The following is a 27748-nucleotide window of genomic DNA, read 5'->3' as shown; positions in this document are numbered from 1 at the left end:
ATCAACCAGTGGAATTTCTTGCCTTCAGAAATTGTGGGTGCTTCATCACTGGAGGCTTTGAAGAAGACACTGGACAGTCATTTCTCTGAAATGGTATGGGGTCTCCTGCTCAACCAGGGGGTTGGACTAGAAGACCTCCTAGGACCCGTCCAACTCTTTTATGATTCTATCATTCTGTTCTACAAAACTTTCCTCTGAAATTCCTTTCACAGGAGAAAATAGTTCCAGAGAATGTTCACGGAGGTGGCTAAGGCCGTACTTGGCACCGAGTCGAGACATATTTTTCATGTTAACTGTCCACAATTGGCAAGTGTTAATCTGCCCATGGCTTCATTTCTGATAAGACAAACAATACTGTCAAGTCTTTTAGCCTTCATAATTTATCTATTTGTCTGTTTTTCTTGTCTAACTAGGAATTTTATGAAGATCAAAAACCATAATTATCTAAAAACATTTCCCGCCCCCCCCCCCCCCATTTTATATACCCAGTGTCACTGTAGCCTGGAATATTTCTGTTCTCCTCTTTCTGTGGTGAATCTTTCTACAAAGGTCTTCCCTTCTAATATTGTGTTTCCCCAAAAATAAGACCCTGTCTTATAATTTTTTGAACCCCAAAATAAGTGCTTGGCCTTATTTTTGGGGAGGTCTTGTTATTTTGGGGCGTGTGGAGGAAACCAGATGAAATGGTGGGGACTGGCTGTGCATGCATTTACATATTTTCGGGGGGGGGGCTTATTTTAGTGTATGCGCTCAAAAGCCCGATTGGGCTTATTATCAGGGAATGACTTATTTTAGGGGAAACAGGGTATATTATTTACTTCTAATCGTCATCTTCTTTTAATGACCCCATAATTCCCTGCAGGGTGGAGTCTGGACAACTGAATGGCCAGATGCCCTTCCTGTCGCCAATGTGGAGTTTTGTTAGGCAGATCTATTCTCATTGTGCCCAGAGAGAGAAATATCTGCCTCTACCTAGGATTGAACTCACAGCCTCCTGATTATGAGGCGAGAGCTCCGCCTATGGGCAACCGCACCCCTCATATTATTCACTTCTAATATACGATACTTTTCCTTATATTTATTTCCTACATCTCCTCTAAGGAATTTGAGGAGACATCAGTGGAATTAGGCCTATGTTAGTCACACACAGGAACAAGAATAGCCTAATGAGACATCCTGGGCTGACAGAGAATGACCGGCTCCAAGTTATCCAGTTAGCTTGCCTTGCTTCAGGAGGACTTGAACCCAGGTCTCTCCCATTCCTAATCCAACAGTCTACCTAGTACACCACAAAGGCTCTTGGGTTGAAAGCAGGGGTAATATTCACTTACTTTCCCTACCGATTTGCAAATATGAGCCCGTCCACGCATGTGCCCAGCCTTCCATGCATGTGCTTTGCTGCCACGCAAACCTTCCATGCATGCGCCAAGCCTCAAAAACATGCCTAAATAGCACGATTTCCGCTACCGGTTCGGGCGAACCGGCTGAATACCACCTGTGACTGAAAGAGAATTGGCTGAGATTTACTGAGCCTTCATGGTTTTGGGGAGACTGTAGAGAGTATTTTAACTTACTGCACCTGTGTATGGTTTGCCAATTGCACAGTGGCAGATAGGACAGCACTCCAGAGGGTTAACATCTATTGAAGATGCAAGTAGGAGAGAGTCTTACATCAGCCATCACTCACTAGGAGGGGTGTTGAAGATGCAAGTAGGAGTGAGTCTTGCATCAACCTTCAACCATTGGTTCATTTTCCCCAATGGGAAAATGAACAAGCATCAGTGGCTGACAGGCTGGACAGCTCCTGGTAAAAGGAACTGCACCCTCGGGCAGCTCTCAGTTCTTAGTTATTTTTGTTCCTGTTGCCTGAAATAAATGATCGTCCTGCCTCTCTGTTCATGTCTGGACTTAACAACATCATTGCCCAGAGAATTATTGGTTGCCCTCTCCAATTTGTGGAAGAGTTTTATAGCTTCCGCTGCCTTAAGAAAGTTCAAAACATTCTCAAAGATCCATCTCATCCTGGGCATCCTTTTTTTTTTTTGAACTATTAGCATCTGGCGGACGGTACAGGATAATAAAGACAGGATAATAAAGACTGAAAAACAGCCAGGGTGGCCAGGGAGGCTTCGGAGCTGAACAAGATCAGCAGCCCCAGGGATTCTGCAGGCTCTGCAGTGCCTAAATTCCCCCCCGGAATGTAAAAAGGCTATAATTTTCAGAGTCAAAAAAGGAGGGAGTCCCAGCTCTGCCTCCCCCACAGTCATATTGAGCCTGGAAAGGGGTTGGAAGGATGCGCAGTCTTGTTTGCTAACACACACATACACACCATACATACACATGCATAAACACATACAGTAGTGGCCAAAATTGTGGAACCTTTTGGGAAAAGTGTATTTTTGATGGCTAATAACACCACCTTTTTTGGAGTTTCAAGAGAATCCTATTTCACTGCTGGAATGGCCTGGGAATAGCCCAGACCTTCACCCAATGGAAAATCTATGGAGCCAACTAAAGAAACTGGTTAGTCAGAAGCGACCCAGCAATAAAACCCAGTTAATAGAAGCAATCATTCAATCTTGGTTTCACATTAGAACAGCTGCAGAACTCAAAGACTTGGTTCACTCCATGGGAAGAGTTTTTAAGGCTGTAATTCATGCTAAAGGTTACCTAGTTTAGGATTAACTGACATGGTGATCATTTTTGTATATCTCGTTTTTTTCTATGGTGATCTTTTTTTCCTACGTGTTTCACTTTTCCTCTTTATACTGTAACTGCTATTCTAATAGCATGTCCTTTCTAAAAGTTATTGCATTACATTCTTGATTAAATTATCTTTCCATTGATATATAACGTTATGGTACTACTTAAAAAAAGTGGTGTTCTTAGCTAGTTTTAGAAAATACACTTTTCCCAAAAGGTTTCCACAATTTTGGCCACTACTGTAAATGCAACATGGGTAGCAGAACCGGACTGACTTCAAGTCCTTTGTGGACTTGGGTTTCCAAAGGATCCGCCGGTTGATGCAATGGCCTCATAGACCCAGCATCAGATGAAGGGACGGTTTGGTATTCCTCCCCGCCCCCCCCACACACACAACGTGCCTGGCTGGGGTATTCAGGGCACCTTAATTAGTTGTGCATTCGGTAGCCTGCCATTTTTCTGTCCAATTAATTCTTTTATTGGGGACCGGATAAAGCGAGACAAAAGCTTTGTAAGCCCTGACAACTCATTAGCATTCAACTTCTCTCACTCCGCTTCTTCTCACCAGCGGCTGCCCACATCTTGCACTCGTGCAGAAAAAGAGGGGCTTTTCTTCCCCCCACTCCCATTTCTCTTTAATTTAGAAATAAAGATGACTTCCTTTCCTTTCTCCCCGCAGATTAACTCTCCCTTTCGCCATCAGGCAGGGAATCCAGAGTCCAAGACATTCAAGGCAGCCATAATTGTCTGTAAAGCCAGGGCTACCAGATCTGGCTTGCAAAACTCCAGATACTTTTAGATGGCAGCGAATTGATGTAAAAACTGTTTCTTTTATCCCTTGAGGGTAACAATTCACTACTTTCATTAAGTAAAGAATGAACTTACCAAAGGCAGGAAATGATTTAAGTACATTGTGGCAGGTGGTTATTTTTAATGGAATAACAGGGTGGGAAGGGACCTTGGAGGTCTTCTAGTCCAACCTCCTATTCGGGCAGGAAACCCTATATAGTGCCCTTTGTGGGCACGCGAGCTGTCATCCAGTTCAGCTCTGCCACACATGCGTGCATGCCTCCCGTCAACCAGCTGGTTGTCGGGCCTCTGCTGCAAATGCACGGGTGGCGGGGCGCGTGTGGGGGGTGCAAGCGCATGCGTGGGGGCAGGGCTGTACGGGAGGTCATGCACGGAGGTGGGGCTTTGCAAGGGGCTGCACAAATATGGGTGGGGGCAGGGCGCATGCGGGGGCCACGTGCATGTGCAGGGGTCACGTGCGCATTGCATTTTGGGGTTTTCCACATGCTTTGGGCACTCTGCCCGGAAAAGATTAGCCGTCACTTCCCTCTATCATTTTAAACAAATGGTTGTCCAATCTCTTTTTAAAAACTTCCAATGTTGGAGCATCCACGATTTCTGGAGGGAAGCCACTACAGTTGAGCACATCGTTACCATGAACACAAGGCTCCATCTTTATTTATTTATTTTATTTTATTTTATTTTATTTATTTTGTCACAACATCATATAAAAAGATTATATAGTATATAAACACATATATGAGTAAATATAAGGAGGTATAAGCATATATATAGGAAGAAGAAAAGAAAAACAATAGGACAGGAACGGTAGGCACGTTTGTGCGCTTATGCACGCCCCTTATGGTCCTCTTAGGAATGGGGTGAGGTCAATAGTAGACAGTTTTAGGATAAAGTTTTTAGGATTATGGGAAGAGACCACAGAGTCAGGTAATGTGTTCCAAACACTGATGATTCTGTTACAGAAGTCATATTTTCTGCAATCTAGATTAAAGCGGTTAACATTAAGTTTAAATCTATTGGTTGCTCTAGTATTATTGCAATTAAAGCTGAAGTAGTCTTTGACAGGAAGGACATTACAGTAGATGATTCTATGAGTTAAACTCAGGTCATGTCGAAGGCGACGGAGTTCCAAGTTTTCTAAGCCTAGGATTTCAAGTCTGGTGGGATAAGGTATTTTGTTGTTTTCAGAGGAATGGAGAACTCTTCTTGTAAAATATTTCTGGACTCGTTCAATTGTACTGATGTCAGAGATGTGGTGAGGGTTCCAAACAGGCGAGCTGTATTCTAGAATTGGTCTAGCAAATGTTTTATATGCTCTGGTTAGTACTGTAGTGTTTTTGGAAAAGAAGCTACGCAAGATTAGGTTTACAACTATTAGAGCCTTTTTTGCTATGTAGTTACAGTGGGCTTTGGCACTTAGATCATTTGACATGAAAACTCCAAGGTCTTTAACAGGGTAGGGGTCATCTGTAAGGTAATGTCCATCAAGTATGTACTGTATGTCTTAGACCCAGTACTCTTCAATATCTTCATAAATGACTTAGATGAGGGAATAGAAGGGGAAATCATCAAATCTTGTTGGTCCACAAGTCTTAAAGGGATCAAGATTGGAGACCCCTGCCTTACATGACTCGTAGACGTGAATATGGAGATGATACCAAAAGCAGAGGAATTTGCTCCTTGTGGAAGAACAAAAAAAAAAATCTCCCTGAAATCAGAGCACACAAAGAATTCAAGACCAGTACTTTAATTTTATTGAAGTGGGAAGTAGAAATGCTTGTCCTTTGTGGTTAAAAAAGAGAACTTGGAGTTCCTCCTTTCTCTTCCTCTTTTGAACCGAATTCTGAGAGGGCAGGGAAAATTTTCAAATGTTAGAGCAGGTTCTTGTTGGGATTTCCCATCAAATGGGCATTTTTACAGATTAACAAAATTGGAAGGGGGCTTATAGGTCATCTAGTCCAACCCGCCCCCCCATTCAAGCAGGAGACCCTCCACCATTTCTGACAAGTGGTAGTCCAGTCGCTTCTTGAAAGCCTCCAGTGATGAAGCTCCCACAACTTCCGAAGGCAACTTCTGTTCCATGGGTTGATTGCTCTCACTGTCAGAATTTTGAATGAAAGTGAAGCCCTAAAATGGCACTCGTGGAAACACGCGTGATCCATGCGTGTTTAACCTTAATCTCCTCAGGCGGCTGAGAGGTCCCTAGCTATAAGGACAACCGGGAGGAGGAATTAAATTGGCCTTGCTTTGATTTCCAACATTGGTAAGATATTTATCCAAGATCAATAATGACAAGCTGAATTAAGAGCTGTCTAAGCAAGTCCTGAAAACCTTATAAATAAAAACTGGGACAGGGACAGAGAGAGAAAAGAGAGCTCGCTGGTGTAGTGGTTAATGGACCAGGCTAGAAACCAGAAGGTTGCAGGTTATAGTCTTCCCTTGTGCACAAAGCCAGCTGGGTGACTTTGGGCCAGTCCTTATCATCCTGCCTGCTATTGCATCCTCTTTTCAGCCAGGATCACTGGAAGGGAATAACGGAGACACCAGTTTTGGGTGTCATGAAAGAGCAGCTAACTTTCACTTTTCTAAAATTTGCAGCAGGGTGTGTGGGAGGAGGGATAGTACTTCTGTCGTGTCCCACTCCTCCGCTTACGGCCGGGTCGGGGAAGTCCGTATCAGGCGTGTCTCTGCAGCTCTGCCAAAGTCCTATCAGAGTTCTCAAGGCAGGCAGGAGACCAGGAAGTGACTTCAGCAATCCAAGGTAGACTTTGCCTGACTCAGAGAATGCCAGAAAGCAGATCCTTTATATAGGCCATGGGGTGTGGCTCCATGACTCAGCACTTATCCAGGCCTGCCCCTCCCTTCCTTTTGCTGACGCCGCCTATCAATTCTCCGGAAGCAAGGATCTCTCCAGGCTCCAGCTGTTGGCAATTCACATTCCTCAGGCTCACATGCTGTGGGGGAGGGGGAGGGGTCTAGTTGCTCCGTTTGCCTGGGCATGGAGCCAGGGCTGGGGGCTGGAGGCACGTCAGGCTCCTCTTCTTGCTCGGCCTGTCTGGGCATGGTGCCAGGGCTGGGGCCTGGAGGCATGCCAGGACATTCCTCAGAGTTCGGCAGGAGATAAGGGGGACCCGGCTGCGGGGAAAGTGAGCGAGACACAACAACTTCTCTGTGTTGATTGGCTAAGCAGGTTGACAGCCAGTATAAAAGGGAGAGGGAGAGAGTTTTTTGTTCGTTTGTATTTTGTCACTGCTGTTAGCTATGTTAAGGTTAATAAAGTAAATTACCTGCTATCCAGAGTCCTGCCTACAGCTTGCCGGCACCTGAACCCACGATATAACACTGGCGACGAAGGTGGGATGCCAATCTGAGGTGAATTAATAAACAACAGAATTGCGAGGGCTGACAAACAGGTTAGAGAATCAAGGCTGATTTGGCGGGAAATGGCCTCCTCACCGAATTTTGCTCCCTTTAACCCTACAATGGAGTCTTGGGAGGCTTATGTAGCGAGATTCGAGTGTTTTCTCATTGCTAATGACTATACAAATTTATCTAATGAGCGCAAGAGAGCCTATTTCCTGAGTTCCTGTGGGCTAGAAATGTTTGAAACTCATGGCCCCTCAGACAATTCACTCTGAAACCTGGGAAGACTTCACGAAGTAGTTAAAACTCCGAGAAGCAGAGGAATGTGAAACAGGACACTTACCTGCCGCCGGCGGGAAGAGTCCCGAAAGTTCTGACTATCCAATAGATGAGAGACCTAGTGATAATCCAGCACAGGGCGAGAAACCACCAATAAACGAGTTGTTGCAGGCTTCAGGGCCCTGATGTTCTAGCCGAATCAGGCGTTGCCCAGCGTATCTTTGAGACTATGCGCGAATGTGGTGGGAAGGGATGTAGTGTTCTAAGGGGTCCGTTCCCCTAGTGGAGAACGAGGATAGTACTTCTCTGTGTTATTATATGTCACTGCTGTTTGTTTGTTTGTTTGTTTTTAATTTGCATTTATATCCCGCCCTTCTCCGAAGACTCAGGGCGGCTTACACTACATTAGCAAGAGTCTACATCCTATTTGTATATTTATATACAAAGTCAACTTATTGCCCCCAACAATCTGGGTCCTCATTTTACCTACCTTATAAAGGATGGAAGGCTGAGTCAACCTTGGGCCTGGTGGGACTAGAACCTGCAATAATTGCAAGCAGCTGCTGTTAATAATAATAATAATAATAATAATAATAATAATAATAATAATAATAATAATAATAATAATAATAATAATAATAATTTAATTTTTATACTGTCCTTCTCCCGAAGGACTCAGGGCGGTGAACAGGCAAATAAAATAATACAATATATTACAATAAAACACATTTTAAAAAACTTATTCAAAATAGCCTAAATTTAAAATACCATACAAAATATAAAAAATAAACCCCAATAAAATCCATATTTAAAAAACCCTATTTTAAGCTAGTCCTGCTCGAAAGAATAGATAGATCTGACGGTTTTAATTCGGCCATTATGGAATAGGTATTTTAAATTGATATTTTAACTTCGTATATTTGCTGTTTTTATTTTTGGCTGTACACCGCCCTGAGTCCTTCGGGAGAAGGGCGGTATAAAAATTTAAATAAATAAATAAATAAATAAATAAATATGTCTTCAGCTCGCGGCGAAAGGTCAGCTCGCGGCGAAATGACAGACTGTCTTACTAGCCTGAGCCACCAGAGGCCCTATGTTGCTATGTTAGCTATGTTAAGGTTAATAAAGTAAATTACCTGCTATCCAGAATCCTGCCTACACCTTGCCGGCACCTGAACCCACAATATAACACACAACATAATAACAGAGTTGGAAGGGACCTTGGAGGTCTTCTAGTCCAACCCCCTGCCCAGGCTCAGGAAACTCTACACCATTTCAGACAAATGGCTATCCAACGTTTTCTTAAAAATTTCCAGTGTCGGAGCATTCACAGGAGCACCGCCCCCTTGAGTTGGGAATGACTAGCACATATGTGCGAGGGGGACCTTTACCTTTATACACACACACACACACACACACACACACACACAAGTACACAATAGTGAGATTCAGCCAGTTCAGGCAAGTTCTGAAGTTCCAAGCTGGTCCCATGGCTTGAACCAAAAGTTGTTGGGTTTTTTTTTTTCATTCTAATCCTAGATATGAAAATCAGCTGATTTCCACCTCTGGGATTAGAATGCAAAAGACTTTGCATTCGACGCCTTTGGCATTTCCATATGTAAGATTAGAATGCAAAAGGCTTTAGTGGGAGCCGCTTGGAACTCCAGAAAGCTCCCCTCCTAATAAGGCATTGAAAAGTAGCTTTAAATGGGGGCATGACTGGATCGTGATGAATACCAAATAGTAAGGATCTCCTGTCTTTATCCTCGGTCGTTTTCATTCCATGGGATAATATAGAATTGCTTTCAAAAGCTTCCAGAAAAGAGAGTGACAGAGAAATTCTAGTGGCCGCAACAAGGTGGCCAAGACTTGTAGGAATGTCCTTGGCTCATCCTCCATTTTGCCTTCCTCTCTCCATCCCTCCGCAGCCTTCCTGGTTTCCTGCCCTTCAAGCCCAGGAAAAGACTTCCACAGCAGGGAACTATTATTCACATAATAATTGAGCAAGGGCAGGGCAGTGCTCAGCAGTTAGCACATTGGGCTTGTCAGCTGGAAAATCGGCAGCCCAGGTTTGAGACCCGAGCTCCATGCGACAGGGTGAGCTCCCATCCTTGTCCCAGCTCCTGCCAACCTAGCAGATCAAAATCATGAACATGTGAGTAGATAAATAGATATCACATCAGTGGGAAGGCAACAGCACTCTGTGATGCCATGCTGGCCACATGACCACGGAAATGTCTTCGGACAACGCTGACTCAATGGCCTTCAAAAAGAGATGAGCACTGCCCCCTATAGTTAACAACAACTAGCAGAGTAAAATACCTTTTTCTACTCACATGAATAATTAATTTGCGTTTGAATACAAACGTGTCTGATTCCACATTCTCAAACCAAATGCTCCACGGACTAATGAAAAGAGACGTAGTCTACAAAAGCCTGCACAATCACAAATGGTTAGTCTTTAAAAGTGCTGGCTCACTTTTGTTTTGTTTTGTTTTGAGTCACCGACTGAAATGCACCTTTCCTGATTTCACAATGCATTTTGCCAATCGTAACCCAATGTCTATTCATTAAAAACAGCGTGTGATATTGGGTAAATCATTTGAAGAATACGGTGTAGGCTAGGTAAAATTGCAAAAGCAAATTGGAAAAGGAGGAAACAGGAGGGCCAAATGTATTTAAATTTTAGGGTTAAAAAACTTTAGAGGAACCAATTTGTGGAAGGAAGGAAGAAAAGAAGGAAGGAAGGAAGGAAGGAAGGAAGGAAGGAAGGAAGGAAGGAAGGAAGGAAGGAAGAGGTGGCGGAGGGAGGGAGGAAGGAAGAAAGGAGGAGGAGGAGGGAGGGATGAAGGAAGAAAGGAGGGAGGAGGGAGGGAGAGAAAGGAAGAAAGGAGGGAGGAAGAGGAGGGAGGAGGAAGGAAGGAAGAAGGAGAGGAAGGAGGGAGGGAGGAGGCAGGGAGTAGGGGTGGAAGGAAGGAGGAGGAGGAGGAGGCGGAGGGAGGGAGGAGGAAGGAGGAAGAGGAGGCGGAGGGAGGGAGGGAGGAAGAAAGGAGGAGGGAGGGAGAGAAAGGAAGAAAGGAGGAGGAAGGAGGGAGGAGGGAGGAGGGAGGAAGGAGGAGGAGGAGGCGGAGGGAGGGAGGAAGGAAGGAGGGAAGAGGAGGGAGAGGGAGGAAGGAAGGAAGGAAGGAGGAGAGAGAGGGAGAAAGGAAGAAGGGAGGGAGGGAGGAAGGAGGGAAGGAAAAAGAGGGGAGGGAGGAAGGAAGGAAGAAGGAGGGGGAGGGAGGGAGGACGGTAGGAAGGAAGGAAGGAAGGAAGGAAGAAAGGAAGGAAGGAAGGAAGGACGGATGGACGGAAGGAAAGGTTTGTCCATCTGTTCCTAATATGTTGGAGACCCCTGCTCCAAAGCACCTGAGGGTACAACAAGAAGCAATGGGTGGAAACTAATCAAGGAGAGAAGCAACTTAGAACTAAGGAGAAATTTCCTGACAGTTAGAATAATCAATAAGTGGAACAACTTGCCTGAAGAAGTTTCATTCCGTTTCAAAGCCAAAGAGCCAGCACTGTCCGAAGATGTCTCCGTGGTCATGTGGCCACCAAAGGCGCACGGAACACTGTTCCCTTCCCACCAAAAGGTGGGCCCCTATTTTTCTACTTGCATTTTTTACGTGGTTTCGAACTGCTAGGTTGGCAGAAGCTGGGACAAGTAACGGGAGCTCACCCTTTTACACGGCACTAGGGATTCGAACTGCTGAAGTGCCAAACTTTTGATCGACAAGCTCAGTGTCTTAGCCACTGAGCCACTGCATATGTGTGTGTGTGTGTGTGTGTGTGTGTGTGTGTGTGTGTGTGTGTGTGTATACCTTGGCCAATGGAGCTCAATGGAAGGTGATACAAAAAGGAAATTAAACAGCTTGTTAAATGTGGTTGGCAGGCATTCAGCAAGCTTAAGGGGCGTGCATAAGAGCACAAAAGTGCCTACCGTTCCTGTCCTATTGTTCCCTTCATCATATCAAATTGATATAGTTGATGCATATTTTTATACATATATGTATATTTTCTTCAAAATATGTTGTTTTATCTATGACAATTGTTTGTGTATACTGTTGTGACAAAAGAAATAATAATAAAAAAAAGCTAGGCATAATTTTCAAGAACAACTTCCCCCTCTGCCTGAAGAGAAACGTTTTCAGTCGGTGTGTGCTACCTGCTCCACTATATGCCAGCGAAGCGTGGACACTAACCTCACAATTGTTTCAAAAGCTACATGTGGCGCAAAGAGCCATGGAAAGAGACAGTTCTGGCATCACAAGGCAAGATAGAGAGACCTGCACATGGATTAGAGAACCAACGAAAACATACGATATTGCAAAGAGAGTAAAAGAATGGAGATGGAAATGGACTGGTTGCCTAGCAAGAAGAAGTGAGGGCAGGTGGACCAAGGTGGTCATAGAATGGATCCCACTTGATAAAAATTAATTAATTAAATTATAATTAATAAAAATTAATGTTAACCGCTCCAATCTTGATTGCAGAAAATATGACTACAGTAAAGAGTTGTTAATACTTGGAATACACTACCAGACTCTGTGGTCTCTTCCCAAAATCTCCAAAGCTTTAACCAAAAACTGTCTACTATTGACCTCACCCCATTCCTAAGAGGTCTGTAAGGGGCGTGCATAAGAGCACAAGCGTGCCTACCGTTCCTGTCCTAATGTTCCCTTTCATTATATCCAATTAATATAGTTATTATATACTTATGCTTATATATATGCCTATATATTGTATAGTTATTTCATGCTTATGTTTATATATACTGTGTCACAAAATAAATAAAAAAATAAAAAAAAACATCCACAAAAGAGCTAAAACAAGATCGATCAATGACATTTATTTATTTATTTATTTATTTATTTATTTTGTCACAACAATATATGTAACTATCATACAGAAAGGTTATATAGTATATAAAGGTATAAGCATATATATATATATATATATATATATATATATATATATATATATATATATACACATACATACATACATACATACATACATACACTCACATACATACATACATACATACATACATACATACACATATATATAAAGGAAGAAATAGCTGCGATCACACATTGCTCCCAGAAGCACGAAGCTGAAGCCTGAAGATGACGAATGAGACTTCGTCGAAACGTCGCCAAGACACTTCCAATTTTACGGGAGAAAACCGAACAAACAAAGATCTATATATATATATATATATATATATATATATATATATATATATATATATATATATATATATATATATATATATATATGAAGAAGAAAAGAAAAACAATAGGACAGGAACAGTAGGCACATTTGTGCGCTTATGCACGCCCCTTATGGTCCTCTTAGGAATGGGGTGAGGTCAATAGTAGAAAGTTTTTGGTTAAAGCTTTTGGGATTATGAGAAGAGACCACAGAGTCAGGTAAAGTATTCCAAGCACTGATGATTCTGTTACAGAAGTCATATTTTCTGCAATCTAGATTAAAGCGGTTGACATTAAGTTTAAATCTATTGGTTGCTCTTGTATTATTGCAATTAAAGCTGAAGTAGTCTTTGACAGGAAGGACATTACAATAGATGATTCTATGAGTTAAACTTAGGTCTTGTCGAAGGCGACGGAGTTCCAAGTTTTCTAAGCCTAGGATTTCAAGTCTGGTGGGATAAGGTATTTTGTTGTTTTCAGAGGAATGGAGAACTCTTCTTGTAAAATATTTCTGGACACGTTCAATTGTATTGATGTCAGAGATGTGGTGAGGGTTCCAAACAGGTGAGCTGTATTCTAGAATTGGTCTAGCAAATGTTTTATATGCTCTGGTTAGTAGTGTAGTGTTTTTGGAAAAGAAGCTACGCAAGATTAGGTTTACAACTCTTAGAGCCTTTTTTGCTATGTATTTGCAGTGGGCTTTGGCACTTAGATCATTTGACATGAAAACTCCAAGGTCTTTAACGGGATGGGGGTCATCTGTGAGGTAATGTCCATCAAGCGAGTATTTAGTGTTTGGGTTCTTTTTTCCTATATGTAAGACTGAGCATTTGCTGGTTGAGATTTGGAGTTGCCAAGTTTTAGACCAAGCGGTTAGACCACATCAGCAAGTATGGTGGGCCCAACTGGCAAAAAGGAAGCTCGGGACCGCATGGGTTGGAAACATGCAGAAGACAGAATGGGCCAACTCACTGCAGTCAGCTCGCTCTGGCCAACTTGCCACCAACTCACCATGTTTAACTCATAAGTTGGCTGTGGCGAATTGACCATTAGAAGTTAGCCGTGGCGAGCTGGACGTGGCGAATTGTCATAGATCCTGCAGAAGAGGCCTTTATCTTGCAGTGGCTAGCAAAGGCTAGAAAGATCATGTGTATATTTATATATGGATGTGTATATGGGGATGGGGATGTGGCGGCTCAGTGGCTAAGATGCTGAGCTTGTCGATCGAAAGGTCGGCAGTACAGCGGTTCAAATCCCTAGTGCCGCATAACAGGGTGAGCTCCCGTTACTTGTCCCAGCTTCTGCCAACCTAGCAGTTCAAAAGCACGTAAAAAATGCAAGTAGAAAAATAAGGACCACCTTTGGTGGGAAGGTGACAGCGTTCTGTGCGCCTTTGGCGTTGAGTCATGCCAGCCACATGACCACTGAGACGTCTTCGGACAGCACCGGCTCTTCAGCTTTAAAATGGAGATGAGCACCACCCCCTAGAGTCAGGAACGACTAGCACATATATGCGAGGGGAACATTTATCTTATATATGAATATTTTTTGTTGGAAGAAATATCCATCTGGGTTCAGTTCCAAGTGGGGACAAAGACACTGGAAACACGGAGACTGCTTGGAAAGATGGTTTAATGGTGGTCAGGATCACATGGCTTGAGTTCCTGAACAGAAAAGGGCTGAGATCCTGTGTGCTCCCTGGTTTTATGCTTTTTCTGAGCTTTGAATTTCCTGGGGCACAAGAAGAGTACCCTGATTGGCTGTCAGACTCCCAGGTGGTCTAGGGGTCTTAGCTAACATTGTAGGTTGTCCCTCAAGCTTGCCTGAGCCTTGCCATGTGTTGAGTTTCTGTTCTATTATGATGCAGATGATGGTTGACAAAGGTGGGGGGATTGAGTGAGCTTGGCTGAAGCCTTAATTGTCCATTGACAAAGGTGGGGGGTGGCAGGAAGCTGCTTTGTCTTTAAAACATGTTTCTCCATTTCTCATCCAGGGAAATATATTCTGCCTTTTTAAATATTTTCTAAAATATTTCATTCTTCTAGGAGGGGGTGGGTGCTAAATTCCTACAGTTTACACATATTTTACACATATTTATATACAATATAGTTAATATTTATCAAATTGTTCTTGTTCTTCTTCCCCCCCTTTCCTCTTTTTTTTTCACAGTCCTGGTATTAAGAGTCAATTATAAGCTAAACTCCCTTTTTGGCTGCGGTGTTGGTTGTTGGTTGCAAACCTTCCCAAAGCATTTTTCATCAGTGAGGGGGGGAAATGGGCAGATTGGAGCCAAACCAACAGGACAAAATGTGCTCACAAGGGTAGCCACCTCGCTGAGCCGCAGAAGAGAAACAAGTCAAAGAAAATAGAGCTTTATTTCCTTCCAAGGCGAGGCTTGATGGGTGGGGGGTGGGGGGTAGGGGTCAATCAAGCAGTGTTTTCTACTGTGTTTGTGCCAAGCTGAGGGCACATTTAATGCTCTCTCCAATTAATTCCATCCCTCTGCATTGTACCGATAATAGGACTGCTAATAAGGAATTGCAGCACACACCTCTGTCCTGCTTAATTTTGGCCAGAAGCAGGGGTGAAATCCAGCAGGTTCTGGCAGGTTCTGGAGAACCGGTAGCAGAAATTTTGAGTAGTTCAGAGAACCAGTAGCGGAAATTTTGAGTAGTTCAGAGAATGGGCAAATACCACCTCTGGCTGGCCCCAGAGTGGGGTGGGAATGCGGATTTTGCAGTATCCTTCCCCTGGAGTGGGGAGGGAATGAGGATTTTGCAGTATCCTTCCCCTGGAGTGGGGAGGGAATGAGGATTTTGCAGTATCCTTTCCCTGAAGTGGGGAGGGAATGGGGATTTTGCAGTATCCTTCCCCTGGAGAGGGGAGGGAATGAGGATTTTGCAGTATCCTTCCCCTGGAGTGGGAAGGGAATGAGGATTTTGCAGTATCCTTCCCCCGGAGTGGGAAGGGAATGAGGATTTTGCAGTATCCTTCCCCTGGAGTGGGAAGGGAATGAGGATTTTGCAGTATCCTTCCCCCGGAGTGGGGAGGGAATGAGGATTTTGCAGTATCCTTCCCCTGGAGTGGCGAGGGAATGGAGATTTTGCAGTATCCTTCCCCTGGAGTGGGGTGGGAATGGAGATTTTGCAGTATCTTCCCCTGCCACACCCACCAAGCGCCACACCCACCAAGCCACACCCACAGAACCGGTAGTAAAAAAATTTAGATTTCACCCCTGGCCAGAAGCAACACTTTGCCCAAGGCAGCCTTCTGCACTGGGGTCTTTTCACCTGTATTTCTAGGGAGGACCACACATTGCCGTGGCCAAAACAACAGTAGCAACAACATCCAATCTTCTTTACTCTCCTTCTTAAAGGTGTGCAGAAAGGTATGGCAAACCAAAGTGTTTCACTTTACTTTCTTGCTGATTTATGTCTAGATTATTTTAAAATAATACATTGGAACACACCAGCAGTGAAATCCTCTGAAGTCTGCTACCGGTTTTGTGAGTCTGTTACCAAGCACATGCTTTGCTTTGAAGTGCGCCTGTGCAGCGCTAAGAAAGGAACATTTTGAAGCCTTCCGAGTCTGCAAAGGTAAGTAGAACAGTGAGGGGAGGAGGAATCCGCTGTGCCACACGATTTATATTAGCTAGAAAGCAAGAAATCTGACGATTCTAGCTAATACAAATTGCACGTCACAGCTGATTGTTGTCCAGCTGATTATCGGAAATACTGGTTCGCCCAAACCAGTAGCATTTTTTACTACCGGTTTGCCAGAACCAGTCCGAACCGGTAGCATTTCATCCCTGGAACACAGCGTGAATTGACTTACCTGGTTGGGAGTGGACAAGAAAAATGTAGAAGGGATCTTGGAGTACTTCTATTCAATCCTATGCTCAGACATGAGACATTATACCATCCTGGTCAAATGATTATATTTTTGAAAACCTCCAGTGATGGCGCACCCACAACACTAGGATGCAAGTTGTTCCACTGATTAATTGTTTTCACTGAATTCGATTGGACAATGGAGACCAGCGGGAGGAGGCACCCAAGCGAGGGAAATTTAGCCTTGGGGATTTGGGCGCGCACTTTTCAGTTCTGGCTTTGCTCTATTGTATTTCACTTGCCCTTTAGTAAACTATACCTTTCTCAACAAATGGAGTCAAGGATCGTTCTTGCTTCAGGGTTCAAGCTGAGGGAGGTCTGACATTGGCTTCTACTCAGTGGTGAAATTCAATTGTTTTACTACCAGTTTTGTGGGCATGGCTTGGTGGGTGTGGCAGGCGAAGGATATTGCAAAATCCCCATTCCCTCCCCACTTCTGGAGGAAGGATATTGCAAAATCTCCATTCCCACCCCATTCCAGGGGAAGGATACTGCCAGCCAGTGGTGGTATTTGCCGGATCTCCAAACTGCTCAAAATTTCCGTTACCAGTTCTCCAGAACCTGTCAGAACCTGCTGGATTTCACCCCTGCTTCTTCTTCTGGAGGTCCTTTCAAGTGCTGGAAGAGTCCTTTAGTGTTTTCCCTTTGCCTTTTCTTCTCAAGTTGAAACCTATCTGCCTCCATCAGCTTCTCCTGCTGAGGCTTAGATTTAAGTCCTCCTGTCGTTTCCCTTGAGGGGAAGTCAAGTGTAGTGGTTAAAGGTATCAAGCTACAAACTGGGTGACTTTGGGTCAATCCCTTCAGTCCTACGAAGAAGGAGACTGCAAGCCAATTCTGGAAAATGTTGCCATGCTAACTCCACATACTTCTCCAGGCAATTGCCAGGAGCCAAGACTGACTCATGGGGAAGAAAGAAACAAAACAGCCACTCCATAACCTTCATTGCATCCTGTCCAGCTTGCTTGAATTCTTCTGAAAAGTGGAGTATCTCGAAAAGGGGTGTCAATCTAGATTTCATTGAGGGCTGCATCAGGGTTGTGTTTGAGGGCCAGGGAGGTGTGGCCAGCTCGACGTCACTTGTGTTGGGGGGGGGCACCTGCAAATGGGGAAACATTTCTCCTTTTGTTTTGTTTTGCTTTGAGTTTGTTTTGATAGAATTCTTTATTGGCCAAGTGTGATTGGACACACAAGGAATTTGTCTTGGTGCTTATGCTCTCAGTGTACGTAAAAGAAAAAATACCTTCATCAAGATACAACATTTACAACACAAATGATGGTCATAGGGTACAAATAAGCAATTAGGAAACAATATCAATATCAATGTAAATCATAAGGATATAAGCAACAAAGTTACAGTCATAAGTGGAAGGAAATGGGTGATGGGAACAATGAGAAGATTAATAGTAATGCAGATTTAGTAAATAGTTTGACAGTGTTGAGGGAAGTATTTGTTTAGCAGAGTGATGGTGTTCGGGGAAAAACCGTTCTTGTGTCTAGCTGTTCTGGTGTGCAGTGCTCTGTTCGTTTTGAAAGTAGGAGTTGAAACAATTTATATCCAGGAAGTGAGGGGTCTATAAATATTTTCACAGCCCTCTTTTTGACCCGTGCAGTAGGACAGGTCCTCAATGGAAGGCAGGTTGGTAGCCACTGTTTTTTCTGCCGTTCTTATGATCCTCTGAAGTCTGCGTCTGTCTTGCTGGGTTGCAGAACCAAACCAGACAGTTATAGAGGTGCAGATGACAGATTCAATAATTCCTCTGTAGAACTGAATCAGCAGCTCCTTGGGGAGTTTGATTTTTCTGAGTTGGTGCAGAAAGAACATTCTTTGTTGTCCTTTTTTGATGATGTTTTTGATGTTAGCTGTCCATTTTAGGTCTTGAGTTATGATAGAACCTAGAAATTTGAAGGTCTCTACTGTTGATACTGTATTGTCTAGTATTGTGGAAGTATGGGAGGGTTTCTCCTAAAGTCTACCCCCATTTCTATGGTTTTGAGTGTATTCAGTTCCAGATTGTTCCGGTGGCACCACGAGGTGCTAGCCCTCTGCAAGTGAAAACGGAGCTCAGGCACCCCCCCAACCCACTGAGCTCCGTTTCTGCTGGCAGAGCCAACATGGGTTGGTCCTTCAGTGTTTCAGTGTTTCCTGAGGGCCAGATCTAAACACCCTGTGGGCCGCATCTGGCCCACAGGCCTTGAGTTTGGACACCCCTGGTTTAGAACATGACCTGATCAATGCAGAACATTGGAGGAATAACAATTTCCTGTGATATGGAAACTGTTCTTGTTTCCATCAATGTAGCCTGAAATTACATTTGCCTTTTTGGGGGCGGGGGGAAATAGATCGCACTGTGGAATTCTGCTCAGCATGTAATCAGTTACCATTCCAAGAACATTTTCATGCATTAAATCAGATACCATGTCAAGTATCTCCCATCTTATATTTATGCATTTGCTTCAACTTTTCATGTGAACTGACATTTATTTTCATTCAATTTCATCCTCTTATTTTCACCCTGTTCGTCTAACTTACAAAGGTCATTTTGAACATTTTCTTTCTTTCTTTTAGCTATCCTATGCACTTTGTTAAAACTGCAAATTTTGTAGCCATCTCTCTGCCCCTGCCCCCCCTAATTTCTTTTCTACGTCATTAACAAAAACACTGAAGAGGTGGAAACTCCAGAACTGAACAACAAATAGCATGGAAAGAAGAAATAGTCAACGCTGGATATTTAAAACTGAACCCTCAACTTTCTATCAGGATGAACAACACATTCAAAGCGTTTTAAAAAATATCAATCTTCTTCCATTGTATTTATGAAGAAAATTGGCAAATTCTCCCATTAAAAATAACAAAATATGAAACTCTCATTGATCATGGAAAAAACCATTGCAACCAGCCTGCCTTCCATTAAGGAACTGTATACTGCACGAGCCAGAAAGAGGGGTGAGAAAATATCTACAGACCCCTCACATCCTGGACATAAACCAGGGGTCTGCAAACTTGGTTTTTTTAAGATTTGTGGACTTCAACTCCCAGAGTTCAATAAATCTAAAAGAGCCAAGTTTGCAGACCCCTGACATAAACTATTTCAATTTCTCCCCTCAGGACACCACTATAGGGCAATGCATGCCAAAACAACGAGATATAAAGATATTTTCTCCCTTGTGCTATCACTCGGCTGAACACTTAATTCCCACAGCACTGTTTCATTTCTCATCATTTTTCATCTTACAATTCCTAATATCTTCTCCTTCTGGTATCTTATCATGTATCACTTGTTTGTATCCTGTGATTTATGATTGACGACTTACCACTTTGGTGTTTGTATGTAAGATGATTAGGAGACTAAAACATGATGAATAGTCGCAGGAACTGGGCCTGGCTAGTCTAGTGAAGAGAAGGTGACCACCTTTAAAGCGCTCCATGGCATAGGGCCGGGTTATCTACGGGACCGCCTGCTGCGACCAGATACCTCTCACCGACCCGTGCGCTCTCACAGAGAGGGACTCCTCAGGGTGCCATCAGCTAGGCAGTGTCGTCTGGCGACGCCCAGGGGAAGGGCCTTCTCTGTGGGGGCTCCCGCCCTCTGGAACGAACTCCCCCCAGGACTCCGTCAACTTCCGGATCTCCGAACCTTCCGTCGCGAGCTCAAGACACATTTATTCATCTGTGCAGGACTGGCTTAGATTTTAAATTTAGAGGGGTTTTAAATTGATTTTAGTATTTATATTTCTATTTTTAATATTGGGCATTAGAATAAGTTTTTTAATGATTATTTTAATTTGTATATTGATGTTTTTATATGCCTGTTAACCGCCCTGAGTCCTTTGGGAGATAGGGCGGTATATAAGTTTGAATAATAAATAAATAAATAATAAATAAGGACCAGGGGAGATAGGAGAGCAGTTTTCCAATACTTGAGGGGCTGCCACAGAGAGGAGGGGGTCAAGCTATTCTCCAAAGCACCTGAAAGCCAGACAAGGAATAATGGATAGAAATTGAACAAGGAGAGATTCAACCTAGAAATAAGGAGAAATTTTCTGACAGGGAGAACAATCAACCCATGGAACAGAAGTTGCCTTCAAAAGTTGTGGGAGCTTCATCACTGGAGGCTTTCAAGAAGAAACTGGACTGCCATCTGTCAGAAATGGTGAAGGGTCTCCTGCTTGGGTAGTGGGTTGAACTAGATTGGGCCTCTGTGGCTCAGGCTGCTAATGCAGTCTGTTATTAATAGCAGCTGCCTGCAATTACTGCAGGTTCAAGCCCCACCAGGCCCAAGGTTGACTCAGCCTTCCATCCTTTATAAGGTAGGTAAAATGAGGACCCAGATTGTTGGGGGCAATAAGTTGACTTTGTATATAAATATACAAATAGAATGAAGACTATTGCTAACATAGTGTAAGCCGCCCTGAGTCTTCGGAGAAGGGCGGGATATAAATGCAAATAAAATAAATAAATAAATAAAATAAATAAATAAATAGATGACTTACAAGGTCCCTTCCAACTCTGTAATCTGTAATATTTATTTTATTTTTATTTTATTTATTTGTCACAACAGTATATATAAGTATAAGCATGAAATAACTATACTATATAAAGCATATATATAATCATAAGTATGTAATAACTATATGAAATTGGATACTATCAAAGGGAACATTAGGACAGGAACGGTAGTCACGTTGGTGCTCTTATGCACGCCCCTTGTAGAATATCCCTTATCACCATTAACCACAACTGCTTCTTTCAGGCATTCTAAAATGGAAGAATGATGACTAAGATGTACAGAATAGAGATTGACAAAACAGGACCCCCAGAGTCACTTTTGTCCCTAAAAACATTGAATGTAGCCCAGCCACATCCACAGGGTGTCGTGAAAATGACAGTCACAGTTGGGCAATTAAGTTTCTACCTCCATGTTAGAGTACGTTTGTACCACACCTTGGCATTTCTGACCGCACACTGTGTACGGCCTGCAAAAATCTCCCAATTTTCAGATTTTTATGTGACAGAGTGGGAAATTTACCACATTCATGAGTGGAGAGCCCTTCCATTAGCTCCCCATTAGCTCCAAATATTAACTTAATATTCATGAAATGTAAGTATGCAAGCATTTCATTCTGGCCCCAGAGCAGGGGTGAAATCCAGCAGGTTCTGACAGGTTCTGGAAAATCGGAAGCGGAAATTTTGAGCAGTTCGGAGAACCAGAAAATACCACCTTTGGCTGGCCCCAGAGTGGGATGGGAATGGGGATTTTGCAATATCCTTCCCTCAGGAGTAGGGTGGGAATGGGGATTTTGCAGTATCCTTCCCCTGCCATGCCCACCAAGCCAAGCCATGCCTACCAAGCCAAACCACTCCCACCAAGGCACACCCTCAGAACGGGTAGTAAAAATAAAATTGGATTTCACCACTGCCCCAGAGTCACTTTTTGCATGACTCTGAAACATCAAACTCTCCCAGGTTGTGTACCTGGGATGGACTTTCATACCCTCAGCCCAATTCACATTGATTTCTGGCCTCCCCCTTGTTCGGTCTCCCTTCAGTGCCCAGGCGTGCTTGAAATTCTGCACATCTAGGCTCCAAGAGCCAGCTTTTTTGGCATCCAAATAGGGCAAAATCCTGGGGCTGTCTGCAGCAAGACAACACAAGATATGGAAGCCCAACTTCACAGGGACGTCCCTGTGCAAGACCCCCACCCCCACTTAGCTGCCTGCATAGTGACACCATTACAGGTGGGGCATGTGTAGTGACATGAGTGTGCATTACTGGATGCTGCAAAAAGAACAATTTGTTCCTTGCTCACTGGCAAAAAAACAGACCATCAGCCTGTTGGTTTTCTGAAAGTAATTGGCAAATGACTGCCAACAACATCCCATCCAAAGCCTGTTGATGGACTGTTGGTTTTACTAAAGAGGATTAATTAAAATGCTCTTCTTCTTCTTCTTCTTCCTCTTCCTCTTCCTCTTCCTCTTCCTCTTCCTCTTCCTCTTCCTCTTCCTCTTCTTCTTCTTCTTCTTCTTCTTCTTCTTCTTCTTCTTCTTCTTCCTCCTCCTCCTCCTCCTCCTCCTCTCAGTCCCACTCTCACTCTCATCCCCTTGAATGTTTAAAAAACAACCCTGGGGAGTTAATTCATGCCAATTGCTTTCATTGCTTTAGTGCGGCTACTCAGGCTTCTTCCATGCAAGTGAATGAACAAACTTCTCAAGACTTCTAGATAAAGGCAAGCGGGCTGAGCAAAGGAACACACGGACAAGGCAGGGAGAAGGCGAACGCCAGAGGATGCCACCTGCATGACCCCTAGGTGGGATTTAGAAATCTTTAATTGCATTTTTAAATTCAGCTCTCTTGAATTGTTTTTCTTTCATGACTGAAACCTTGCAAGATTTCAGGATTTTTGTGAGGCAAAAAAAATATCACAAACATGGGCACTTAAAAGAAAAAATAATGGAGCCGGAACCTGGATGATTTAATCTTCTGCTCTATATTTTACCTCGCCTCGAGTATTTGTTGCATGAAAAATACTCCTTGAAGCAGGATTTTACAGATATGGGATGCTAAACAACTCAGCTCATACCTTGTAATTCTTTTTGAGAAACGAAAAGAACTTTTCCTGCCATTATCCTATCGCTTTGTGCTTTTTTGCGTTGCGGCCTTTGATTTCTTCAAGAAGGGGTGAGGAAGAGGTCCCAGGCCCTCTTGTGGTGGGGTCTCTTGCCTGGAAGGGAATAAAATCAGGCCAAAGATGGAACAATGAGGACCATTTAAAATTATCCACCATATATCTGTAAATGAGGAGGTGGAGGAAGTCAGCATGAGAGCAATTCCACATTAAAAGATTCTAGATTTTCACCAAGCAGAGTGCAAGAGGGTGAAAATGCACCTGCATTGATTGAACTGCGAAACCAGATGCCTTCCAGCAATTGCGGTTGAACAATTATTGGATGGGTAGAAGGACAAAGGGAAACCAGGTTCTGTAATTTTATTGAGAGAGGCAGAAAGTTTCCCCTCCTCACATATTAAAATTTCCAGGGGAAAAAAAAACACAGGCTCATTCCAAAGTTCTACAGATATGACTGTTAAAACTTCCTCTGCAAAATATTCCCCGCATATTAATGGGGTGTCTAACTGCACTTTGTTTTGAAGAACGCTCAGATGATCTTTTAGCAACATCTGGTAGATAATCTTGAGGACCCAGATGGCATGACTAAAAGTCTCCACATGAGGAGAAAGTATCTCCCTCTACATCTTTGGCGTTTGGGAGGGATAAAACGAAAACTTATCGGCGAAATTCCTTCTGAAACCCAATGAAAATCAAATCCGGAGGGTAAAACTAGGTCAGAGTTTTCACAGGACAACAAAAGTTCTAGGAGTGATTAGGAAAGGCCTTGCCAAGCACCAGATTTTTGTCAGAAAGAGAAGAGTGAGAAGGAGATTCATGCTTCATATTTCGTAGGAGTGAAAGTTGGCACCAGCTGGTTTTAAACAAGAAGGTAGAAATTGCTCCATTTCTGCCTTCTTTAATTTGGTAACTCAGATTAGATATGGATGGAAGAGCTAGGGAAGGTTAAAACTCACGAATTAAGGCAAATACACGTACCGTAGTGGCCAAAATTGTGGAAACCTTTTGGGAAAAGTATATTTTTGAGGTTTGATGGCTAATAACACCACTTTTTTTTTTTTTTTTTGGAGTTTCAAGATAATCCTATTCCACTGCTGGAATGGCCAGGGAATAGGCCAGACCTTAGCCCAATTGAAAATCTATGGAGCCGACTAAAGAAACTTGTTATCAGTAAGGATAAGTAAATATTATTATTAATATGTTTGGATGAAAATCGTTATAAATAGCAGCGTGAAAAATTTTGTTATCATTACTCAAAATCAATTGTACCCAGATAGCACACTGTCAATGTGAATATTGAGTTTTTATGTATACCAAAGAATAAAACATATAAGTAAGTAAGTAAATATACATACGTACATGCATACATACATACTACACAGAAAATGGCCCACAGCAGACAGAGAGAAGTTCCTTGAGGATGGGCTCCACACGAATCTGAAAGCTCAAATCTTTGGTCCTGGTGACCGACCCAGATTGGATCCTACAACATTATCCTGGGACACCATGTGCATTCGCCTTCATTCATTGCCATTTCTTTTATAATTCTCCATTGTTTGCTCTTCCTCATTTATTGTTTTTCCACCCACACTGATCAAAATTTAAAAAACAACAACCAGAAAACAATTTTAGGGTGCTTCTTTCCGGATGTCTATACAGGTAGTCCAGACTTACGACCACAATGGGACACAAAATTTCTGTTGCTAAGCGAGACACCTGCTAAGTGGACTTTGCCCCATTTTCCAATCTTTGGTGCCATAATTATTCAGCGAATCACTGCAGTTCTTAAGCTAGTAGCACAGTTGTTAAGTCAGTGTGGATTCTCCCTTGACTTTGCATGTCAGAAGATTGCAAAAGGGGATCACGCGACCCCGGGGCCCTGCAACCGTCGTAAGTATGAGTCAGTTGTCCAGGGTCTGAATTTTGATCGCGTGACCATAGGGATGCTGCGAGGGTCATAAGTTGTTAAAAAACGGTCGTAAGTCACTTTTTCTCAGTGCTGTTGTATCAGTCTGGAGAAGACTCACTGACATGTGAGGTTTTTTTCCGGGAAGAAAGGTAAAGGTTCCCCTCGCACATATGTGCTAGTCGTTCCTAACTCTAGGGGATGGTGCTCATCTCCGTTTCAAAGCCGAAGAGCCAGTGCTGTCCGAAGACGTCTCCGTGGTCATGTGGCCAGCATGACTCAATGCCAAAGGCGCATGGAACGCTGTTCCCTTCTCACCAAAGGTGGTCCCTATTTTTTCTACTTGCCTTTTTTACCTGCTTTCGAACTGCTAGGTTGGCAGAAGCTGGGACAAATAACAGGCGCTCACCCCATTACGCGGCACTAGGGATTCGAACCACTGAACTGCCGACCGTTCGATCGACAAGCTCAGCGTCTTAGCCGCTTCCCCATTTTTCAGGACTAGGAGGGGTTAAACGCCTGGAGTCAAAGCCTGGTAAATAACTTCACAGGGAAAAGGAAATGGCTCCTTGGGTTTTCAGGATGGATGGGGAACATGCCTAGGCCTGCTAGCTCTTCTTAAATTAGGTGTAAAATTGACATTTGCAAACTGGCCTGTTGCTGCACATGTGGGGCAGGGGGGCTAAGGTGGGGAGGGAGGGAGAGAGGGAGACAGAGGATAAGTCTTTTCTTTGGGCCGTCACCCACCAAGCGCGTCGCTTCTCGGAACATGATACAGCACCCGAAACAGCTGCTTGGCTGTCAAAATATCAGGCTGGCTGGAAATGCTCAGCCCGATCATGCAAAAGACACGCAGAGACATCAGCTCTCAGCACCGGCTGGCTCATGTCACAGGATCAGAGGCAGGCCGAGATCATGTTGTCTGTTCCGGTGCAGTCAAGGAAGCTGCGGCGTCAAGCAGGAAAGGCAACCTTGCAGGGTCTCTGGGAAAAAGAATGGCTGCAGGCCAGGGGAGTTGGGTGGGCCATCCCATCCTGGTGAGTCCCCTTCGGATGTCGAGGGCAGTGAAGGCTGCAACAGCAATACCGCTTAGACTTACATACCGCTTCATAGTGCTTTGCAGCCCCCTCTAAGCAGTTTACAGTTAACTTTGGCAACTTTAAGATGTTTCTGATACAGATTAACAGAGTTGGAAGGGACCTTGTAGGTCATCTAGTCCAACCCCCTGCCCAAATAAACCAGTGATGGTCTACACCAGTGATGGTTAACCGAGTGCCCAAAGAAAAACACTGGTTTAAAGGAAGCATGGGGAATACTGGTTAGTCAAGGTAACTTGTGATGAGTTTTTCTTTTTCTTTCTTTCTTTCTTTCTTTTGTCACAACAGTATATGTAAACATTGTCATAAAAACAACAACACATCATATAAACATATATATAGGCTAGAATATGTATAAAATATAAAATATAGGCTAAAATACGTATTTGTTTTCTGAGGTTTTCGTGGGTATTTGTATGTAGGTCTTTGGTTATTCGGGTTTTCTCCCGTGTAAAATTGGAAGTGTCTTGGCGACGTTTCGACGTCTTCAGGCTTCTTCAGCTGAAGCCTGAAGATGACGAATGAGACTTCGTCGAAACGTCGCCAAGACACTTCCAATTTTACGTGGGAGAAAACCCGAATAACCAAAGACCTACATAAAATACGTATATATATATAAGCAAAAGTATTAATTTGATATAATGAAAGGGAACAATAGGACAGGAACGGTAGGCACTTTTGTGCTCTTATGCACGCCCCTTATAGTCCTCTTAGGAATGGGGTGAGGTCAATAGTAGAGAGTTTTTGGTTGAAGATTCTGGGATTTTGAGAAGAAACATTTTGACATTTTTTGACATTGAGAAAAGACATTTTGAGAAGAGACATTTCAGTTACACATTTGATCAAGGCAGCTGCATTTGCACAAGGAATCCGCTGGAGTAGTATTAACCTTGGTAAGCTTTTTGTGGCTTTGAGTGTCAGAGGAATCAAGCCCAGGGAATTAATTTGTGAACCAGTGTAGACTGTGAGAACTCAATCAGGGTTACGTCAGTGTGGCACCGGTGTTCTGCTGCTCAGCCAGACTCATCCATCCCCTTTTTCTAAATTGCAATATTGTTTTCCTCAGTCCAATGTTCCGAACTGCACCAGGACTTGAAGTGGATCATCTGCCAATTGTTCCTCAATGACACTCCCAATGCTGTCATCCGGATAGTAGCCATCTGTGGTGGGGATGTCTGCTCTTGCTATTATCTCTCCTGGCCCTTAATTCTCCTGATTAGGGGAGGGGGTGGAAGGAAACCAATGTCAGGGTTCCAACGAAAGAAAACTTTGAGGCCGAGTTTCCTCAAAGTTCCATTTTATTAAAGAGGTCATATTGGCACATCTGGGAAAACCCAAATCTGAAAGCTTCCAGGTTTTCCCCACCCAATGGAAAGTCCAAGTCCCTTCCCCTGCACCCACAAGTCCATCACATAGCAAAGAAAATATCTATTTGATTATACATGTAATTACAGCAGCAAGAATTGTTTTTGCGCAAAATTGGAAAGCAGAGAAAATACCCCTGGAAGGAGAAGTTATTAGAAAAATTTTAGTTTGTGCAGAAATGAACAGATTAACTTTGATGATTAAAGAAAGAGAGGATTCAGAATATTTTAAGATATGGGATAAATTTTATCATTGGTTAGAAGAAAGGTATAGATAAGCAATGGATAATTATTTAAGAAAATGATAATAATGTATTTGTGGGAAAATGGTAATAGTTTAAATTGGAGTGAAGGAAGAAGAAACAACAAAAGATGGAGCCAGGAAGAAAACACCAAGACTTCACACGAAAGGAATTACTGATGTTTTAAATGTATTTATAAAATAAAAAACTTTTTAA

This window comes from Ahaetulla prasina, chromosome 14 (genome assembly GCF_028640845.1).
Source record: "Ahaetulla prasina isolate Xishuangbanna chromosome 14, ASM2864084v1, whole genome shotgun sequence".
Taxonomy (NCBI): domain Eukaryota; kingdom Metazoa; phylum Chordata; class Lepidosauria; order Squamata; family Colubridae; genus Ahaetulla; species Ahaetulla prasina.
Note: the sequence above shows the minus strand (reverse complement) of the source record.